This window comes from Thermobia domestica, chromosome 8 (genome assembly GCF_964235325.1).
Source record: "Thermobia domestica chromosome 8, izTheDome1.hap1.1, whole genome shotgun sequence".
NCBI lineage: Eukaryota > Metazoa > Arthropoda > Insecta > Zygentoma > Lepismatidae > Thermobia > Thermobia domestica.
The window spans coordinates 263,958,760-263,981,191 of NC_137461.1; the positions used below are offsets into that span (position 1 = coordinate 263,958,760).

The window sequence follows — 22,432 nt, forward strand, 5'->3', positions numbered from 1 at the left end:
CTCTTACAGGTGACACATATGCTCCTAACAGTGACTCATATACTCTTACAAGTGACACTTATGATCCTAACTGTGACACATATACTACTAACAGTGACACATATTCCTAACAGTGACATATACTCCTAATAGTGATTCATATACTCCTAACAGTGACCTATACTCCTAACAGTAACTCATGTACTCCTAACAGTGACATATACTACTAACAGTGACACATACTCCTAACAGTGAAACACATACTATAACAGTGACATATATACTCCTAACAGTGACATATACACCTAACAGTGACAAATACTACTAACAGTGACATATACTTCTAACAGTGAAACATATACTATAACAGTGACATATATACTCCTAACAGTGACATATACACCTAACAGTGACAAATACTACTAACAGTGACATATACTTCTAACAGTGAAACATATACTCCTAACAGTGACATATACACTCCTAATAGTGACATATACTTCTAACAGTGAAACATATACTCCTAACAGTGACATATACACTCCTAATAGTGACATATACTCCTAACAGTGATACATATTACTAACAGTAACATATACTCCTAACAGTTACATATACCCCTAACAGTGACACATACACTCCTAACAGTGACATATACTCCTAACAGTGACATATACTCCTAACAGTGACACATAGGGTCTACTACTAACAGTGACATATACTCCTAACCTAAGAGTGACACATATATCTACTCCTAACAGTGATGCACATACTCCTACGACTGGCCTAGCATTGATCACATACTACATGTAAATTATGTAAAAAGCATCTGTAATATCGCAGGTCGCTTGGATCACTTAGGTCACGGATTTCATTCGGTTGTAGCGTTACTCACGAGACGGGGCGAGACAACAAATAGGGTGTTTTTCTTGTATTTTTTTTCCGTCTCGTTTTCCAAATGTATGTACAAAGTTTATCTCCTTATTTAAAAAAAAAAAAAATTCATCTAGATATTATCAGACTCCTGCCGCGTTACGAGAGGTCCACGAAGAATGGGATAACAACATTTAAACTACATTTATTATTAGAGTACATTGTTTAATGACTTTATTGTCTTTCAATATTAATAAATGTTCTTCATTGTGTTCGTACAATCACTTTATCAATTTATAGTTTTCAAACTATGGATCATGTAACACTAAAACCTTGTTTGAGATCTAAGACTTGGAAGAACTAGTGTTGTGAACGAGATTCGAGAAATTTCTCATCTCGTCTTGAATTTCTTTTTTTTTTTTTAAAAAAAAGACTTCCCGTTTTGTTTTCGAGACGAGAATCGAGAAGGGAAATTTGTCGCCTTGTGGGCAATATTAATCCCTTTTCTCATGGATTTGTTCGGGTCTCCAGGTGGTGGCAGATCTAGAAGGTAAAAACTGGGGGGGGGGAGGCAGTCAGAACCAAGATTAGACCTGGTCAGGTAGACCTATATCATGAGTTTACTATAAATTTTTAAACATATATAAATAATAGCTTAAATTCTTTTTGTAACTTTAAAAAACTGGAGGGACCTAAGCCCTCCGGCCCAGGCTCAAGTCTCGATTCTGACATTCGGAAGCACCCAAAATCTGTCAGGTTTACAGCATTGTTGCAAACTTTTACAGTAAATTAATAATATCCACTGTATATTCTTGAGTTCAGTTGATTTTGAAAAATGAAATGAAATCTTTGAGTTTTACGTCCCACGGTTATGCCGGTTAGGCTAAAGGAGACGGTGATGATGAGAGATGAGTGAAATGGTGGAATGAAGAAAGTGGGAGGAAACGGGAGAACCCCGAGAAAACCCACGAGCACGGTGTTTTGTCCACCACAAAGTTCACTTGGCGGGGGCTGGGATCGAACCCGGGACCCCAAGCACCAGAGGTGAACGCTCTACCACTGAGCCACCGCGCCCCCCACAGTTGATTTTGAGTTTAACGTCCCTTTCAGCAGCGAGGTTACAAGAGACGGGGCCAGGGAGGTAAAAGTGAGGGGGAACGCCGTCCCCCCACCTTCAAAAATATGTGTGAGTCCCCCCAGTTCCTAAAAATTACAATGGGCAAAGATAGGCAGGAGGACGTCGTGACGTCATGCCGCTACCTACTGTGTCCCCACCTTTTCAGATCCACTTTTACCTCTGGACGGGATATACTAATTAACGTCACACATACATCATGAATCCGAACCACGTCACGTCATTAATTCGAACCACATGAGCTCCTGTCGGGAATGGAACCCGAATCTCCTACGCCAAAGGCATGTATGCTAACCGCCTAGCCACGAAGGAGCTCTCTTGTATATGCTTGGGTTTGATTCGCAATGTGAAATTATTGCTTAATCATCATACACTTAATCTACGAATAGTTCGTCTGTATCACGAATGGAACATAAGGTATGCAAGCATTTCTGATATCACTGTACTAAAGAGGAGGTCAGCGTGTCAACCCCAGTGACTGCACAATTGTTACAGAGTACAAACAAAAAACATATTTAATAACTTAGTATTTTGATGAAGTGAGATCTAAAATTTTGAATCACACTGTATAAGTACGAATTAAATCTTCAATGAGTGCTCATACTTATAAGATATTTATGCAATATTTTTTTTTTTAATCGAAATTTGATTATGCTATCAGTGTTAAAAGAACAAAAAAATTACATCTGCACAATAGTTTTTGGTTTGACTCATGTATTCCATATTAACTAAGGACTCTGTACTTCATTATCACGCTCATAGTTGAGTATCTTATCATTTTTAGTTTTGAGAATGACATTATGATACAATTCCTTTCAATAAATAGTATAGAGTATTTTTTTTAACGTAGTTATTCGTGATATATCTCATTCCTTTCCATATAGCGTAAAATTCAATGTAATAATAATAATAATAATAATAATAATAATAATAATAATAATAATAATAATAATAAAGTAAAAATAATAACAATAATAAAAAGACGCTAGTTCGAATCAGTGGCGTAAGGATATAGCCCTACTGTGTGGGTCCGCCTGCAAAAAAAAAAAAAAAAAAAATCGTGCTCCCTAAAGAAATAAAAAGAAAACTTTGCAGGAACTAAGTGTATTACAAGTTAGGACACATTGCATTAGACTAAAATACACTGTTTATCATTACTGGTCTAGTTCATACGAGGTGGTATCAAAAAATTTTGAGACTAGTTCTGTTTATAAGAAAGTGTTTTATTTATCTACGTTTATACACTATTGCCTTCAAAATAGTCACCTTGTACAGCAATACAGCGCTCCTAGTATTTTAGCCGAAATGCGTCCTGGAAGTCTTCCTTTCGAAGCGTGTCGAACATCTTCTGAGATTCGCACTAGATCTCCAAAGTGTTGATCAGACGGCTACCTTCGAGCTAAATCTTTAAATTCGGAAAAATATCGAAGCTCGCAGGACCCAAATATGGTGAATAGAGTGGGCGTGGAAGTACAATCACCTGGTTTCTCGTATTGTCTGTCTAAGCTATAAATTATTTTTGTTTTATACAGGGTGGCCAAAAAGTAGATATACATCCCTGCATTGATCAAGTATAACTTTCTAGCTTATAGGTTTATTCACTTTGGCTGTTCCGAGCTTACGATGTAAGTAAAAACACATTAAGAACAAATAATAAAGAAACTAAGTCTACCTCATGGATAACAATAAAAAATGATATAAAATGTAATGAGCTGATCAGTACAGTAATGTATACCTACTTTTGAGCCACCCTATATATTAATATGAAAGGCAGAAATTCAACTCACCGTGACCACGTATTTTTATCTGTTGCTCTACTGTAAAGAAAAAAAAAATGAAATCTAAAGATTATTTCCTGCAACATAACATCATTTAATAAATATTAAGGGGTTGGTTTTCCAAAATTCTTTATATCTGAGCTGCTCGGGGAAACATAATGGTATTTCACATTTTCTAATTCTTGATTGAACTGGGAAAGAAGGTTCAACATCAGGTTGAAGAAGGGAAAGAAGGTTGATTATCAGTGGGAGAGTATTGAACACACTACATTGATTCGGATACCACTTTTAACTGTAAGGATCCCCCTACAAAGCCTTGCTGCAAACGAAGGATATAAATAGAGATCAATTAATCAGTTTATATTGATTCAACCTTTCAACGTTACAAGAATAAATTTAATCTTCGATGTTACCCATTTACTAAAATCGGAAATTATATATATGGATTCACTTTGTCTAAAATAAATTCCATCTTCAATTTTAACTTCTATCACTTACATATTAAAAATTATAGAAAGATTTTCGAGACATTCGAGTCGAGCAGTCTCGACCGGACTCGAAAATTCGAATCGAGAAATATATTTGTCTAGACTCGTCTCGAACTTTACAAAGCGTGTCTTGACTCGAATTTCGAGTCGAGTCGAGTCGAGATTCGAGACATGTCTCGACTCGTGCGCATCCTTGTTTCTGATTAAGATTTCTCGTATCAAAATTACGTTCCATTTTCGTCCTTAACCCCTTTAAAACCAGAAGTAGTAGACTTAACTATTTCCGATTTCAATATTAGATTCCATAGAACATAAACAATAAGGGATAATAAAACATGATTTCTGATAAAGATTTCCCGTCTCAAAATTACGTTCCATCTTCGTCATTAACTTCTTTTAAAACCGGAAGTGATAGACTTAATCATTTCCGGTTTCAATATTTGACCCTATAGAACATAAACGGTAAGAGATAAAAAAAAAATATGGTTTCTGATAAAGATTTTCCGTCTTAAAATTATGTTCCATCTTCATCCTTAACCTTTTTAAAACCGGAAGTGGTAGACTTAACCATTTCCGGTTTCAATATTGGATTCCTACTGTTTTGGAAGCCTACTTATCGTAGTTTGACATTGCGAAACGAAAAATCACTTGCTTTGATTCTATTCCCAACTCCCCACCCATCATTCCTCAAAGAATACTTTCGTTCATGCATAAAGGAAAAAAAAAATATTCGTAAGTGGGATATAATAATGCCTTTCGTGCCTGTGAAAATAAATATCACAAATAAAATCACGTCACGTAACTCAAAACATGTTGATTGTCTCAACATTTTTTTTTTTTTTTTTTTAATGTATCATTTTGGTATTTGGAACATCTATAAATGCTTGCGTTAACGACAAGTAACTAACATTTAACAGCTGCATCAAGATCTCGTTTGTTTGTTGAACACGATATTTGGCATTCTCATTTCCTTAATGTCATAAGAGCAACCGTTAGACAAAAGATGTTTACAAGTTCATAAATGTCTTCATAAAAAAAAAAAAAGGAAGAAAATGAACTTCCACCCTTAGGCAAGATGAATTAGGGGAAATGTGTTTGTGTATGCATATGAAAACAAAACACATGAAGTCATCTTTTCAACATTGAGAAATCAATAAATTCCTGTTTGGGACATTATAAGTAAAGATCAACTGCTATTCATTAAGTGCTTTTTTATTATATGGATACTACGAAAAGGGCCACGATGACTCAGTGGTAGAGCATTCACCTCTCGTGCATGAGGTCCTGAATCTATTCCAGCTCGCGCCAAATGCACTTTGTGGCGGACAAACACCATGTGCGTGGATTCTCCCGTTTCCTCCTACTTTCTTCATTCCACCATTTCATTCGTTTCTCATCATCTTCGTTTCCTTTAGCCTAGCTGGCATATCCGTGGGACGTAAAACTCAAAGATTTCATTTCATATGGATACTAATGTGAGAATTAGCTTATTGATATTTTTGTTGGGGGGGAGGGGGAGATAAAGTGATTCCCAACAGAACACAGGGATCTAAAGTTGCAATCATTCAAAATTAAGTAATGAAGCCCCCTCCCCAACAACACACATATATACTTATTTCACAGCAATAATAAACAAGAAATTTATACAATGGACGAACTTAAAAGTAATAAGTAAATTAACTATAGATCCTATACCGTCCGAGGCAGGAACGTACGCAGAGGGTGGATCCTGGGGGTCCAGACCCACAGAAACCCCAATTTTTCTGTAAATGTAGTCTAATTTTAGGGGTAATTGTATATACAAATGTTTTTATAATTTATTTTCATATAGAATTTGGAGCCCTAGGAAATGCTTTGGACCGCCCCTTTCCCGAAATAAATTCCTGCGTACATCCCTGGCCCGAGGTACGCGCTTCTATAAGCTTTCCAAATGTATCTAATCTAGGGTTGAAAGTATCTTACATGGTATATGTAAAATATAAGGCGTTTGTTTTTAAATTCATACACGACTTTGTTATACATAGTATTACGTTGTCATCCAAATTCACCGACGACGACGAATTGAAAAGGCATGAGCGAGGCGAGACGTACGATTGCAAGTGACAACTACAAAGCAAAATAAAATAGTGAAACGGGTGAACACAGAAGAAAAGGATATATTATATATTACAGTGAAATTTGATAATGTACTGAAACTTTATCACTCAGCTTTTTTTTTTTTTTTTTTTTTTTTTTTTTTTTTTTTTGAGCGGAACCATCAAAGTTTTATTTCTTTTAAATTTTTTATCGACTTGTACTTTACCACTGTATGAATGTTCTCCTAACACCCTGGCATTAGAAATTTGCATATCTGTTGTTGACTTATGTACTAGCGAGTTGCTAATCCAGTTCTATTAAATTAAGAAAAAACTCTCCGTTTACCTTGAAATAGTGATAAGTGAATCGTATCTAATTCACTTCGTATTAATTAATGTCTGTAATTCGTCTTAGCACTTATTATAAGAAATAAATATCAACTAAACCCTACACTGCTTAATTTTTACACGAGATTGTAGCTCTTCTCTTTTGGAAATTTCTAACTTTTACTTAAAGTGTACAAGAGAAGGACAGGAAGGGGCAAACGTATGGCTAGATGGAGAGAAAATCGAACATGTTAAGACGTTCTCTCGGACGGAAGAAGTGCAAAAAGATGTAAATTCCAGAATAGCGCAGGCTAAACAAGCATTCAATTGAAAAGGACTGCTAACATCAAGAAATGTGTCGTCGTACGTCGTCTTTACTGATCAGAGACGTGGACATTGAGAAGAATTGAAATGTCCAAGCTGGAAGCGTTTGAAATGTAGTGTTGGCGCAGAATGCTGCGTATATCATGGACCGAAAGGGAAAGGAATGAAGACATTCTAAAGGAAGCTAATGAAGGTCAACAGATCATGAAGATAATAGAAAAAAAAAAAAGAAACTGCATTCTTGGCCATCTTATTCGGCACTCCGGTTGAATCACCGTGTTGATAGAGGAATAGGCAGAAGGAAAACCAGGAAGAGGAAGACTAAGGATAGAATTTCTAGAAGAGATCTAACAATTACGAAGAAGAGATCTTATCAAGGTATAAAACAGCTCTCCCAAGTGAGAGAAACGTTTTAAAATTTTCATGTTGCCCACCAACATATAGTTGAGGTGAACAAGAAGACTTAATCGAGGTAACTACTTCGTATCTTCTATATATAACTTACGACAAAAGGAACACTAATTCCACAAAGACACTCTCTGATTACTGTCCAAGTGAAAGTTACCCTCACGAGTCGCCATTCCTTCATCAATATCTAATACTCTTTTTAGTTTCCATTGTTCGGTCCGTTTGATAAATATGATTGCTATTGTAAGAAAATGAATACCAAGACAAAATAATATTATAATCCAGCGAATGTATGTGTATGGCATAAATTATGATTTTGGTTCGTTATTAATTTTTGTACAGACATAAGTTCTTGGAAATGAAAATTACTCTCATAAACAATATATATATATATATATATATATATATATATATATATATATATATATATATATATATATATATATATATTAAAAAGCGACACTTTTGACATGTCCTTTCTAACCCTTAGTTCGTCGTTATAATTTCAGCTCCAATTTTTACTAGCCTCCGTCTCCCCGTCACTCTCTCTCTCTCCACCACATCCTTTTCAGCTTCTATTTTATAGTAAAACTCCTGTCTTGACCATTTTTGTTCGTTTTAATGCCATAATGTTTGGTTTATTAAAAAAAAAAAAATCCGAAACGGGATCACAAAAGGTCAGACGAGAAGAAGCTTCGGTTCACGTGACCTCTCATTTAATTTTTCCACTCCTGATAACAGTTGTCACTGCGTGTATTGGATAGTTTCCAGCTTTAAGTAATAATCTTTTTTTTTTTTTTTTTTTCTTATGTTAATCCATTAGCGTTACCCAGTAGAGTGATATTCATTCTTCTGTTTTAAAATACGTAAAGCAGAAGCTTTTATCACTGCGTTGTGCCCTCCTTCTTTCGTTATCTTCAATGTGCCGATTTATCTAATGTTTTCGAGAAGCGATTAGACAAGTACGATATTTCAATATTCATCAAAAGATAGGTGAAAAGACTTTGTAAGTACATTTTTTTCTTTTTTTTCTTTTAATCATTTGTAGTCTGCTTGCTTATGATAGTGGACGCACCAAAATGTCGTCCTCTTTTAGTCATTTTGTATAAAGCTCGGTTGTCTCCTTCTGGTATCTTTAGTGTATTAGTTTCTTCTGGTGAGAACGTGATTTTAAGTTAGTGTTCATGCTGCAAAATTCTTGTAGATATTTTATTAAAACTTTATATTAAGAATTCCGATTATGTATGTACTTTTTGTGGAGTCTGGAAACATTATCCATACAACATAATCAAAATATTCGAATTGTATCAATTGAAATATCGAGTGCCAAAGAGAATTATCTATGATTTTATACCAAATGAGAAATCGATAGCTTTCACAGTGACGGTGCTACTGTAATTTATTGGGAGGACGAAGATTGCTCAAATAATCTTTATAAATCCAGCCTGTTTTTGTACGACCCGCAAGTCCGACCTGCGTTTTGTTTGCTTCAAATAAGACCCACAAAGAAAACGCCAAAGTGTTACGTGGAAGTCCCCAGGTTCTCCGAAAGCGAAAATATTGCGTTTTCAAAAGTCACATAAGAAAACAATATTGATTTGCTTTTACTATTCCATAGGTATTATACTTCAGGAATTCGTCCCACAGGGACAAACTGCTTATGAATATTATCTGGGTGTTACGGAGCGTTTGGGGGAAATGAATTGTTCGCGTAAGGCCCGAGTATCGAGTGCCAGGCAGTTGGTCTTTATTGCACGACAACGCACCATGTCACAGAACCGTCGCAGTTCGTGATTTTTTGGCTAAAAAACAAATCTGTTTTCACATCCTCCGTATTCGCCTGATTTATCACCCTGTGACTATTTCCTATTCCGAAAATTAAAATTGGCCATGAAAAAACATTTTATGACAATGTTACACACGTCCAGTTTGACGTAACGAGGATCATTAAGGCGATTCCTAAAAATGACATTCAGAACTCTATGCCAGTATTGGTTAAACGTGCCCAGCCGTGTATTGGTGCAGAAGGGGTTTATTTTAAATAAAAAGAACTCCAGGTGGTAAAATACCAAATTCTTTTTTCTTTTAATTTAAAAAGTTCCGGTACTTTTCTGACATACTGTCTATATTAGACGAGAGTTTACATCAAGCTGAGGAAAATAATATGCTTGCGTAGCTTTTGAAAAAGAATCGAAAACCTTATATTTGATGGCACTAAAAAATATGTCAATCGGTGTCAATAATAATATTGTATGTCAACTATTTGGATCGAAATCCAGACGCTGACATACATGCATTCAGCTATACGTAGCTCATAAAATAATAAACTTATGTAGTATGATGAGGGCTAATATCTATACGTATAACAACCTCAATCATTAAGTTCAGATTAATGCAGACTTAGTTGGAAATGACTTAATTTATTAAATAAAACTTGAGACATCAGATTTTGTTAATTATCCAAAACTGGTGCTGTAGCCTTTTTCTACTTAATGGATGACTAATCATACTGAAATTAAGAAATGAATTTTGACGGAAGAAAGGATTCGCAATTTTGAGTCGAATATAAGCAATATGTTCTTTAGTAATGAGCCAGCTCTTTTTTTTCTCTCTCTCTCCTCAACCATAGGTTGGTAAGCAACATGGAAATTTTAAAACTTACTTTTCTTTCCCTTGGGAAACCTATTTTATACTTTGATGATAAGCTCTCTTCTTTTTAACTGCATCTAGATATTCTATTCTTGGTCTTCCTCTTCCTGGTTTTCCTTCTGCCTTTCCCTCTATCAGCACGGTGATCCAATCGGAGTGCCAAATATGATGGCCAAATATATTGTTTCTTCTTTTTCTATTATCTTCATGATCTGTCGTCCTTCATTCGCTTCCTTTAGTACGTCTTCATTCCTTTTCCTTTCGATTCATGATATGTGCAACATTCCGCGCCAACACCACATTTCAAATGCTTCCAGCTTGGATATTTCAATTCTTCTCAGTGTCCACGTCTCTGATCCGTAGAGCGCCACGCTCCATACCAGGGTCTTAATAAATCGTTTACGGATTTCTTGATGTTAACAGTCCCTTTTTCCTGTTGAATGCTTGTTTAACCTGCGCTATTCTTGAACTTACGTCTTTCTCACTTCTTCCGTCCGAGGATATTAGACTTCCTAAATATGGGAACGTTTTAAAGTCTTCGATTTTCTCTCCATCTAGCCATACGTTTACCCATTCCTGTCCTGCTCTTGTGCACTTTATCACTTTGTTTTTATTCTTATTTAAGGTAAACGCGCTTGAATTCGACAGGTACCCGAATTCGACATACCTGTGCTTAAATTTTGTGAAATAAGCGTAAGATGTCATCCCCTCAATCGTGCATAGAAGTGGCAACATTATGGGAGTGTCTTTTCTCATGTCAAAAGCACGGTTACAGTAGATAAGTCATACGCATCTGCGTGACACACTCTTCGAGAAAAAACACATCTTAAGGAAAACATAAGACTGCAAGTTATTTTGCTAAGATTTTTATTAAAGTTAGGTTTGATTCAAGCAAATAGTAGTTCTTTAATATTGTAGAGGAGTTTCAATCAGTGCGTTTTGTGTTCTTCTGTGAGGACAAAGGTTTTGATGTAACATGAACGGGGGGTTGTCGAAAACACGAGCCTTTCTTCGTAACGTGAACCGGATTTCGACAAGGTTGTCGAATTCATGCTCAGTAGTGCAAATATAATTTTAACTGAATATCTAAACGTACAAGCATATTCAAAGTCTTTCAAAAAGCTATTTGTTGCATAATTCTCCGATACTTGTAATCTCAGTTCGACATGGGATGTCGAAATCAGGTTCCAGCATGTCGAATTGAGGATCATCGAAGTAACTACTCAGTTCAGAAAATTTAAGTTGTGTTCTTTTGTCCGTCTGATTATTTCTGCATAATAATAAAACAGTATTTGAAGCTGAGAAGAGATTACTATTACTAATAATGCAGACTTAATGTTTTACATGGATATAATTCAAGGTGACGAATTCAGATACCGCAACTGTCGAAACCAGGTGAAGTGTGTCGAATTCGGGTTCCATTGGCCAGTTCCAGTTTTATAAAAAATTTTAACATTAGCATTTGAGCCTTGAAGTGACTTTTAGTATTAGTAGAGACTGTACAGTTCAAGGGGAAAAAAAATGGGCCAACACCGACCAATATTATGGCCACAATAGGCGATTGATTTTTTAAAAAAAGTCCTTAACCTGTCGAAATCCGGTGCGTTTACCTCTTTATTTTGCTTTTTTTTTTTTTTTTTTTTCAGTTGGTCGTTCAGCTTTGAAAGTGTTTAAGATTGCAAGATTTTTCTGATTGCTTGAAGTAGAAAGTAGACCTACTTTTAATTTAAATCAACACATTGCTACATAAGTTTTGTTTCTTATAGAAGGAATGTTTTGTCTGTACATAATTTTTAAGCTTGCTACGTGACTTCCTTAATTAATTTAAAGATAGGTGAATGACCTACCAGCACCAGAACAAGAGTTGAATTTTATTTTCATTAAAATATGAATAATTGAGATATAAAATAGGTATTGAGATAATTAAATATATTTTTCCTTTCGCCAATTGATTTCTGTCATATTACAATAATTTACAGTTTTTATTTTATTGAAACAAATTGTTTATTTATGTAATGGATATATAGCGAAATGCACTGACTGTAACTAGCAGATATAAATATTGTTTATCTTTTCTTAACTGTGACACTCATAGTTTTTACGCAAATACTACTTATAAATTTACACAACAAAAGCTGTTAATGAACAATCATAGCTGCTATGGTTCTTTCTGGGCTATCAGCATTAATTGGTTCATCTCACTAAATGCTATATCAAGTGCTTAAATAAATAACACGAAGTAAAATTAAAATGAATTGAATTAATTGAGTTAAAATTATATTGACGGGGAAATTAATAGAGAGTAAAAACGAATAATTCCTGATAAGTTATGTGCAACCGTATGTTGAACGGTTCTAAGGAAAAGAACTAAAAGACCTAATGAAACAAGATCATCATCGTAGGTATTCTGCCATTACTGGCAGGTTACTTGCTGCAATTGAGAGGCTTCCATGCTCCACGGTCTTCCGCTAACCTCACGTACGATTTTTCTATTTTGATATAGCCTATTAATTCTGGTCTACTTCGCCCTCTCCCTCTCTTTCCTGTCACCGTACCCTCTAGCACCTTCCTCATGATACAGTTCCTACTTAGCCAATGTCCCAAACAGTTTCTCTTCCTCTTCTTAATAATATCTAAACTTGTTCTTTTCTCGTTTACCATTTCTAACACCTTCTCATTCGTTTTCTGCTCGACCCAGCTAACTCGCTCCATTCTTCTCCACACTCACGTTTCGAAAGCTTCCAGTCCTTTCCCATCATTTTTGCGTAATGTCCATGCTTCTGCACCATATAGTGTAATACTCTACACGAAGCATTTTATGAACATTTTTGTCAACTCTTTATTCAAGGTCCTACAAAATAGTATTTTCTTCCTCCTAAAGGCTTCTTTTGCCATTCCAATCCTTGCTTTTACACGTTGACATTTCATATCATTACTAATAATACTACCCGAGTATCGAAAACTAGTCACCTGTTCTATTTTCTTCCCTCATACTTCTGTATTTGACACCGAAACCTTTCGTTCCAACCACCATGGCTTGAAAAATTAATTAAAGTTGCATTTTCTGAGTACAGACTGAAAAGATATTATTATTATTATTATTATTATTATTATTATTATTATTATTATTATTATTATTATTATTATTATTATTATTATTATTATTATTATTATTATTTAAAATAGGAAGAAAGATGTGAAATATTCGGTTACGTTAGTATCCAATATAGAACATTTTTTTCTTTTATTCTTATGTTCTCTGTTTATATAGAATTAAACACTTTCACGCAAATTTATCGTGGACATTGGAGGAATATTCATGCCTAAGCGGTTAGCGTTCACGCCCTTGGCGTGGGAGTCCCGGGTTCGATTCCCAGCGAGAGTTCATGAGGTTCGGATTTCACGTTAAGCAGTAGGTCCATGTCTCATATATCCTCGCTGCTGAACTGGACGTTAAATTCAAAATCAACTCAACTCGGTTGTAAGTTGCTGCATTTTTAGCGAAAATTTTACTGTCGCAATCTGCATTCTTCCAAGAGGGCACATTAGTGTTAATCGTGTACCATTGTATTTACTTTTAAGTAAGTAAGTAACGAAATTAAGTCCAGACTGCATAAATAATAAGTCATGTAAGTCTTCTTAGAGTAACAGAAAATTTACATTCCTTAGATTTACTCAATGATTATGGCTCAAGAAACACATTCTATACTTGGTTAACTTGCACTCAAATTTCGTCTACTTCAATGCACAGATCCGAGTAATTATGTCATTTTTAACAAAATAATAGAAGAAGAAGCTTTTTTTTAACACCCGTACTCACGTTATGCATGGGTGGATAAGCATTGCACACCTGTGGATGTCTTAAAGCAGGCAGCTGTTTGTTGGTTATTTGCAAGGAAGAGGGTGGGCAGGATAGATTATGAGTGAAACCATGAATCGTCTTCACTATGTATATTTAACGTTTCATGGGCTTGGGCCAGGTGAGAAGAATAACGCTCCAACTAGAAGGAGAGGGAATTGATGTTGCAATTTGATTGTCTTTTATTATTAATCTAAAAATAGTAGGTCAATAGGTCCTTTGAATTAAGCTCCTTAACCCTTTTAAATTCCGGCTTTTTTAAAAGGTAAATTATAGACTTTCATTCAAGTGGCTACAGCATCATCCCTATTTATCTTAGGATCATGGTTTTACTTTTTTTTTTTTTTTTTTTTTTTACAGTAGACCAACGTTTTAAACGGTACCACTCACATTTCCCTATCATGTCCTTGAGGCGGGAAAATTTTGAGAGAAATCGGGATTTTTCTCTGATTTAAAAATTTTGAGCCCCTCTGGATCCCCCCAGTGTAAACGCAGAGATCTGAAAATCAATTTAAAAATACTAAGGGGCGTACTAAATTTCAAGCTTCTATCTTGAATAGTAAGGACGTAAAAAATATTTACCGATAATCCCCACAATGTCCCGTAAAAAAAATCATGAGACATCCCTATTTATCCTAGGGTTGTGTTTAGTACCTAAATATTACTAGGTGGACTGAATGTTTGTGCAAAATTTCAATCTTCTAGGTGCAAAAGTAAGCCCGCCAAAAAATAATAAAAATAGGCCTAACCAAAAATATTTTTTAAAAGTTATGACATCATCACCTTCTATGTCTCGACGCAGAAAGGCGTGAAACCATACACAACATGTTCTACAATGTCTCTAGACTTGAAAAACAAAACCAAGAGAAAACGAAATAAAAAGTTTTATTGGTTCTACACGTTCGCTGCGTTACGAGTCACCGGTAGCTCTTGCGATAGGCCCATTTCATTCATGTACTGTGCCGTTTTATGTATGCTATTACCTCTGTTTATTTGTGGTATTTTCGTTTGAACAGATTTTTAACATTACTAGCACCCACATGCTAAATCTTCAACGAGACACACGGTGACTCGTATAGCACTGAGATCCAAACGCAGTTTTACACTGCCGCAGCGAACGTGTTAAATCGAATAAGGAAGACACTACTTTAGTACATAAAAATAGATATTAGAACTCCAAAGGAAGAATAAAGCTCCAACTAAAAGGCGAAGGAATTGATGTTGCAAGTTGGTTGTATTTTATTATTAATCTAAGGATAATAGCATCACTAGGTCCTTTGATTTAAGCTCCTTAAACTGAGTTCCTGTCTGTGGTTCAACCTTCGTACCTTTCTTCAATACATAACAGAAGACATGAAATAAACATTAGCTTAGGTTAGCTGTTATTATATGCGTAATTGAGATTGTAACCATAAAGAGTACAAAAAATTGATGTAATAAAAGTTAAATGTAAGGAACAATTGATTGACTTTGGGTCACGATGTGAGAAACAATTAAAGACACTTGATTAGTATTAATCTTTTGATTTAATTAATTAATATATTAGTATTTGTTAATTCTGGATTATATTCTTTTTTCCTGTAATGATTCGCTGGTTCCACAGAGCACCTAGAACTAGAGCTTGATTGACCCACTGACCGACCTGCCAAACGTCCAATGTACAGTCCGCCCCATCCCCCCCTAAAAAAAATGAAAAAAAAAATTGCCTGAAATATGTTACATTAGTTTTCTTGAATAATGCACAAAATGATTCTCGTATCTTATGAATCTTTGTTGGTAGTAACCTTTCAAGGTTGGCAGAGGCGTATTGCCGGAGCATCATCAAGGCTGTTTTCTGTGTTCAAATATCAAATTAAAACAGGGTTAGCGCTTACAGTATTTTTATGTCAAAATTATGCCTAACGTTATATAGTTAAAATCGTACTTATAGACATAATATGAGATAGTTGTAGCAACAGATATCTATAAAAGACAAAATGTCCCTATCACGAATCAATTGGCATCAGGGACTCTCAGTATCTGTATCACTGTCCTTTTCCTGTCCAGCACTGTACTACAAACACAAAAATATACATTTTATGAATAATAATAACTTTGTAGATATCGTTTTCGTAGGTTTTCTCGGGGTTCTCCCATTTCCTACCAGATTGTCACTTCACCAATGCTTCCATAGCCATTCCCTTTCATTAATCATCCGTTTGCTTTAGCCGAAAGAGGATAAAACTAGGAGTTCCTTATCTTTGCATTTCAATAAATATATTAATACCTATAATAATTCTATAATAGTATTAATATCTATATAATTTCAATAATAATATTATAATCTGTGGCCTATGGAATCCGAAGGTTCAATGCCACGTTCACAAAAGCTCTCCACTGACTTCTACTAGCTCCAGTTTCTATTTTGTATTTCTATTTCTGCGAGATCCATCTTAATATTGTCCTCTCATCTGGGTCTAGGTCTTCCTAATGATCGCCTTCCGATTGGATTTCCAATTAAAAAGTTGAAAGCGTTCCTACTTTCTTCCATCCTAACTACATGACCTGCCCACCTGTTCCTCCTGAATTAGTCCCAGAAGCGACAGTCCTATTAGCGACAGGAACTGTTATCTGTCCTATGAGCGACCGATTCATTTACATTGAGATAATGAAGATGATATGATTCCATCTCGTTAGATATGTGTGCCTTTGGCGTTATTAGCGACCGAACAACCTTGGTATAAAATATGTACGTGGCAGTGACACTGTTCCTCAAATATATTTTTCCTCTACTGTGAGTGCAAATAAAACTTATTTTAATTTTGAGTTAGATTTGTCATAAAACATATCAAACGAGACAACAGGGATATTTCCATGAAAAATGTATTCCTATGTAATTATTGAAAATCCAGTTGTAATATTCCCTTTCCTCAAAAGCTCTGTTTTCTGTACTTAATTTGATTCAAATCTAATTACTCACTAAGCACAGTATTATATTTTATTTTGAAAAACTTAAACGTGTAACAGTTTCGCCAACTATATACTTTTTAGACTTTCTAAGACACTGTGAATAAAATGAAAAAAAAAAAAAAAAAGTCAATGATAAAAGACAGCTTTTGAGATCCCTTACATCTGATTGGCTATTCTCAACCAATCTCACCAATTACAATGCAGTTCACTCTAAACAATCGAAAAGGTAAACGAACTCTTTAAACTACCTTTCCCCCCTATTGTAAGCTACTTAAACGTAAATTAATTGCTTAATTTCCTTCCTCCCTTGTTTTGACTTATACATAAAAGTTTGTCGTGTAGCAATCTGAAATAATCCCTTATAACTAGACGAACTGTTAAGTCCTGCGAGAGATTTGTAACTTGTGTAATAATTTCTTCGAATACACCGTTTTTTCGATTTCTTTGATATTATCAAATGGTGAACGCCTTTTTCCCATGGGCTCCTGATGGGAAGGCAGGGGTCGTCCCCCTGGCTCACATAAATGTATACGCAATATAGCAAACCACGTATATTAAATACCAGAAATAGCAGACGTGATACAGCAACCATGGAGATGCCCCTCCATAGAAAATATTCTTCGGGCGCCCCTATCTCTTTCTGATTTCTTTCTGACACCAATGATAGTCATACGTCTTGCAAATAAAATCAGAAAAATAAACACACTACTGAACAAGACTGCACTTATTTAATATAAAAACACATTTACACGTGACGTTTCGATCTTCTAGCGAAGATCCAGAGTGTATGTCTGGTGAGGATTTTGGCTAGAAGATCGAAACGTCAAGTGTAAATGTGTTTTTATATTAAATAAGTGCAGTCTTGTTCAGCAGTGTGTTTATTTTTATGATTTCTTTCTTATGCCTTTAGCATATTCAATCTAAACTTATGCTCCGTATCATTTTAACATGAAATTTTTAATTATATTAGAATCATAGACAAAGGCGGAGCTACTCTAAATATTTAGTTAAATTTCAACTTGATAGAGTCAATGTATTTATAGAAATTAATTTAAAAATATAATATTAGGATAAACGTAAAAAAGATTATTAATGTAATGAGAGCATTCTCACGTGTTAAATTCAGGTAGAGCGAAATTTTTAATAGTACATTTTGTTAGGTTCTAAATCACATTACCATAAAACAAGTTAAAAAAAGAGAGAACCTTATCTTCTTCCATTATCTTAGAATGAACGAATCGGTGACTCATAGGGCAGTTAACAGGTCAAATCGGTCGCTCATAGGACAGTTAACAGTTCCTGTCGCTAATAGGACTGTCGCATGTGGGAAGACACCGTTCCTCCTAGACTTGATGACAATAACAATGTTTGGTAAACAATATAAATTATGTAGTTCCTTGTTATAAAGTTTCTACCATTCCCCACTCCCATTCTTCTTGGGTCTGAGTATTCGTCTCAGGATCTTTTCCTCAAAAACTTTCAGTCTAAGTTCTTCTCTCAGAGTAAGCGACCATGTTTTGCAACCCTACAGGACAACCGACATACTTATCTTTTTATATATTTTAAGCTTCAAATTCCTCGACAGAAGTCGCGACAACAACTGAATAATAACATGAATTATCTGTTTTTTTAGTCGACATTTAATTTTTTCTTGAATATGTTTTTGAGTCCATCGTCAAAGGATCCCATTAAATCTTATCTGTCCCAAACCAAGCCAATTTGCTTAGTGATAGAGCATTTGCTGCTGGTGCATAGGGTCCTTAGTTCGATCCCAGCTCGCGCCAAATGGGTTTTGTGGTGGACAAACATCTTGTGCGTGGGTTTTCTCGGAGATCTGTTTCTTTGTACTTTTTCATTCCACCATTCCGTTAATTAATATCATGACCCTCATCCTCAGTTTCAGAGCATAATCGTGGGCAGTGGCGGATCTAGAAGGTAAAAACTAGGGGAGGGACATCCAGGACCCAGACTATGATAGTATATGATGAGTTTACTACAAAGTTTCTAAAAATATATAAATTATAGCTTCAATTATTTTTGTCAGTTACAAAATCTGGGTATCCTAGCCCCCTCCCAGTTCCGGTTTAGATCTGCCACTGACTCTAGGACGTTAAACTAAGAGAAAAAAAACAAGAGAGTTGGGATTAGAAACCTTGCTTCCCCATGAACCCACAATTTATTGGGGTTCGTGATCTACAACCGTACCCCTCAATCCACTCTGCTGTAGCCACTGGCTAAAGGAAGAGATGGGAAATACATGAGCATAATAAAATGGAAAGTAATAGCATAACCCATGCACTGAGCGAGATTCGAACCCGCGACAGACAAGTATTGTGATCACCATCCTAATGACTTAAGATCACTTGAGGCTTGACCATGCAAGCCGACAATTATTTCAGTAGTAGAGTAGTAAAAATTACACAGAGAAAAAAGTATGTGGCGTACGTAAAAACGTAGGTTACATGCGTAAATTCTGTAGTCTTTGGACTTAACATACGACTAGAGACAACATTTTGAAGCAAATGTATAACTGAAAAGGTACGGTATGTTTTATAATACTGTACTTTCCATATAAGTGATCCATCTATAACTACTTCCCATACGAAACAAAGAAATGTATCGGTCAGGATCTCACATAAAGATGGACATATATAACATGGAAGATGGGAAAGATGGAGAAGATAAAATGCACAGAGAGAGCAACAAACGAAGATGTTCTAAAATGAATACGATAGAAGAGGACACTTCTACCCAACATCTTTCGTAGGAAGGCCAATTCGATTGGACACATCTTGCGAAGAAATTGTCTTCTTCATACCGCCGTAGAAGGAAAGATGGAAGGAAAGTGAGGAATAGGAAGAAGAAGAACACAACTGATCGATGACTTGAGAAACAGAAGAAAATATTGGGAGTTAAAAGAGGATCGAAGAAACATTTCCAGACATAAATTTAAATTTAACTCGTCAACGCCCAATGGCACCTACAGGTTACACTATTTTAAAGACGTCTTCTTGTTCGCCAATCGTCCACCAGGGGGTCCTAGTGAACCACAGTAGCACCAGCTACTTACGTATATATGTTGCATCACCACACAAAAAAGTTTCGAAGTTGACATACTTTACCAGGAAGAAGACGCCTTTCAAGTAGTGTAACCTGTATGTGGCACTGGGCGTTGACGGTTTAAAAAAAAAAAAAAAAAAAAAAAAAAAAAACCTTAGTTTCAGGACCTGCCGAAAGGCAGTATACTTTAATAATAGGCCTAATAATAATAATAATAATAAAACATATAACTGACGTAAGTAACATACATATACGTATGCAATATATAAAAGACTGTTAGATGTCAGACGCTCTGCAGCGGCATGGTGTAACATCTAAGCTGGTAATAGGCAGTAGACCCTACGTATGTAGTATATGGATAACGTATGCTCCGTATAGATTTTCGTAGTAAACTTATGGATTCCGTATATTTGTACAATATACCGCTGTCCGGGTAACGGATTTTTCTCAGCGTACACTCCTTATTTTTACACTGTACTTGTTTACTATTAACATAAAAACAAAGTCTTTACATTTCTTTTTCTTCATTCTCTGTTGTAATACAGTAGTGCTTGATAATACAACAGCATCACGACGGAAATGTTGGAAGAAGCTTGATATCAATTGTTCATGCATGGTTGTGCGATTACACGTAATACAATAGTATGGTTATGATAGGAGCAATGTGTCATAACTATACACACATTGAGTATATGTGGTAGTAGTGTCGTGAAACTGGTATGAATGGAAGTTAATCTAGTGAATTAAATAAAGATAGTGAAATAGTAACTCTGTAGTAAAGGTTTATCATTAGACGCTGCGATAATCCCTCCAAGGTTGAACAGAGTTTACAATGCAGTGTTACAGGTTGATACGAAGACGTGAAGAAAAGAAATGCTATCCATTTGCGTGTGTATACTTTGTATGTGTGTCTGTACATATATATAGACACACATATATGTGTGTAATGAGTGTGTGCATATATATATATTTATCGCAATAAAGTGAATCATTTTTGTTTATAAGATACTGTAACTATCGTTGCTTGTTACTAATTATTAAAAAAAAAAAAAAAGTCTTCAGTATTTCTTCCTCAAATCTTTCGTGTCTCGTTCATACTCGAAGTAAACAAAATGTACGACCAAAATTCTACATATTTTCATTTTTAACACAAGTTTAACAAGTTCAAAGATACTCTCTTTGATTGTTATCTATTATTATTGTAATTCTGCCTTTTGGCAGGGTGTGGGACTAATGAGTTTTTTTTTCTTTTTTTTAAATTTTAGATTTGGACCTGGAAATGTTTGTTCTACGTTTTTCGGTCTTCAGCTTCCTCTTTTAATTGCCAATATTTTCTTCTATTTTTCAAATCATCGATTAGTTTGCTCTTCTTCTTCCTATTCCTCACTTTCTTTCCATCTTTCCTTCTATAGTGGTATAAAGAAGACAATTTCTTCGCAAGATGTGTCCAATCCAATTGGCCTTCATACGAAGAATGCTGCCTAGAAGTGTTCTCTTCTCTCCTATCCGTTTTAAAACATCTTCGTTTGTTGCTCTCTCTGTCCACTTTATCTTCTTCATCTTCCTGCAACACCACATTTCGAAGCTCCCTAAATATTTCTTCTTTAATTTCCGTAGTGTCGAAGTCTCTGAACCATACAGTCCAATGCTTCATAGCACTTGGACCAATTTCTTCTTAAGTCCAGTGTTGAGCCTGCTAGTTAAGACTAGTGATCTTTTCTTGTCGAATGCTTGATTGGTTATGTTAGTACACTAGTAATAAAATTATATTTGTTTCTCTGAACCATGCAGTCCAATGCTCCATATATAGCACTTGACCAGTGATCTTTTCTCGTTGAATGCTTCTTTGGCTATGTTAGTACAGTAGTAATAAAAATACATTTGTTACTATACTAACAGTTAGATAGTTGTAAACTGATAGTGACATTGAGCATTGCACATAGTAGCATGCTGCTTTTTTTTTTTTAAATAGAGATTTTCATCGTTTTATCCTTTATCAATTTTATCGTGTTTCGTAAAAAAAAAAAAAAAAAAAAAACGAATTTTTGTTTTATGAATTTTCGAGGAAGTTTCCTTAAATTGGGGGTTTAGTGAAGAGAAGTTAAATTCATTTTCTGGTTTTGACCGATTTCAATCCCAAGAAGAAGAGATTATGGGGAATCGCCATAGAACGTATAACTTAGGTCATATTTTAGCAAAATATTTTATTTATTTATTTATTTATTTATTTTCTTTTTCTTTTTTTTAGCTTTTGTTCTCGTGGAACATATTTCCTAAACCACTTGGGGGAGGGAGCTTAAATTTAAAACCATATATGCTACATTACACCAAAATCGAATATGAAAAATACCATGGAACGTGTTTTTAATCGCAAAGCTAAAGAGGGGGGCGGGTAAATCAACTCCTCTATTCTCTATTGATTTTTAACTACATGTAATGGAATTCATTGGGAAGCCTCAAAGGAAATCTATTCCATTGGGAGGGAGTAGAATTCACCCTTTCCTTCTTAACAGACTTTAATTTCAAGG

The 22,432-nt window shown here is 35.2% G+C and overlaps 1 protein-coding gene across 3 annotated transcripts in view; it reads left to right on the top strand.

The window, feature by feature from the left end:
• The window catches only part of LOC145693601 (uncharacterized), a 306,547-nt gene that overhangs the window by 89,870 nt on the left and 194,245 nt on the right, over window positions 1-22,432 (top strand). Inside the window, exon 1 of one of the 3 annotated variants that reach the window (XM_081769735.1) lies at window positions 8,257-8,393. The exons of the other annotated variants lie outside the window; for them this stretch is intronic. The gene's annotated coding sequence lies outside the window, so the exon portion shown is untranslated. Of the gene's footprint in view, window positions 1-8,256; window positions 8,394-22,432 lie in introns of those variants that run through there. 3 annotated transcript variants of the gene reach the window in all.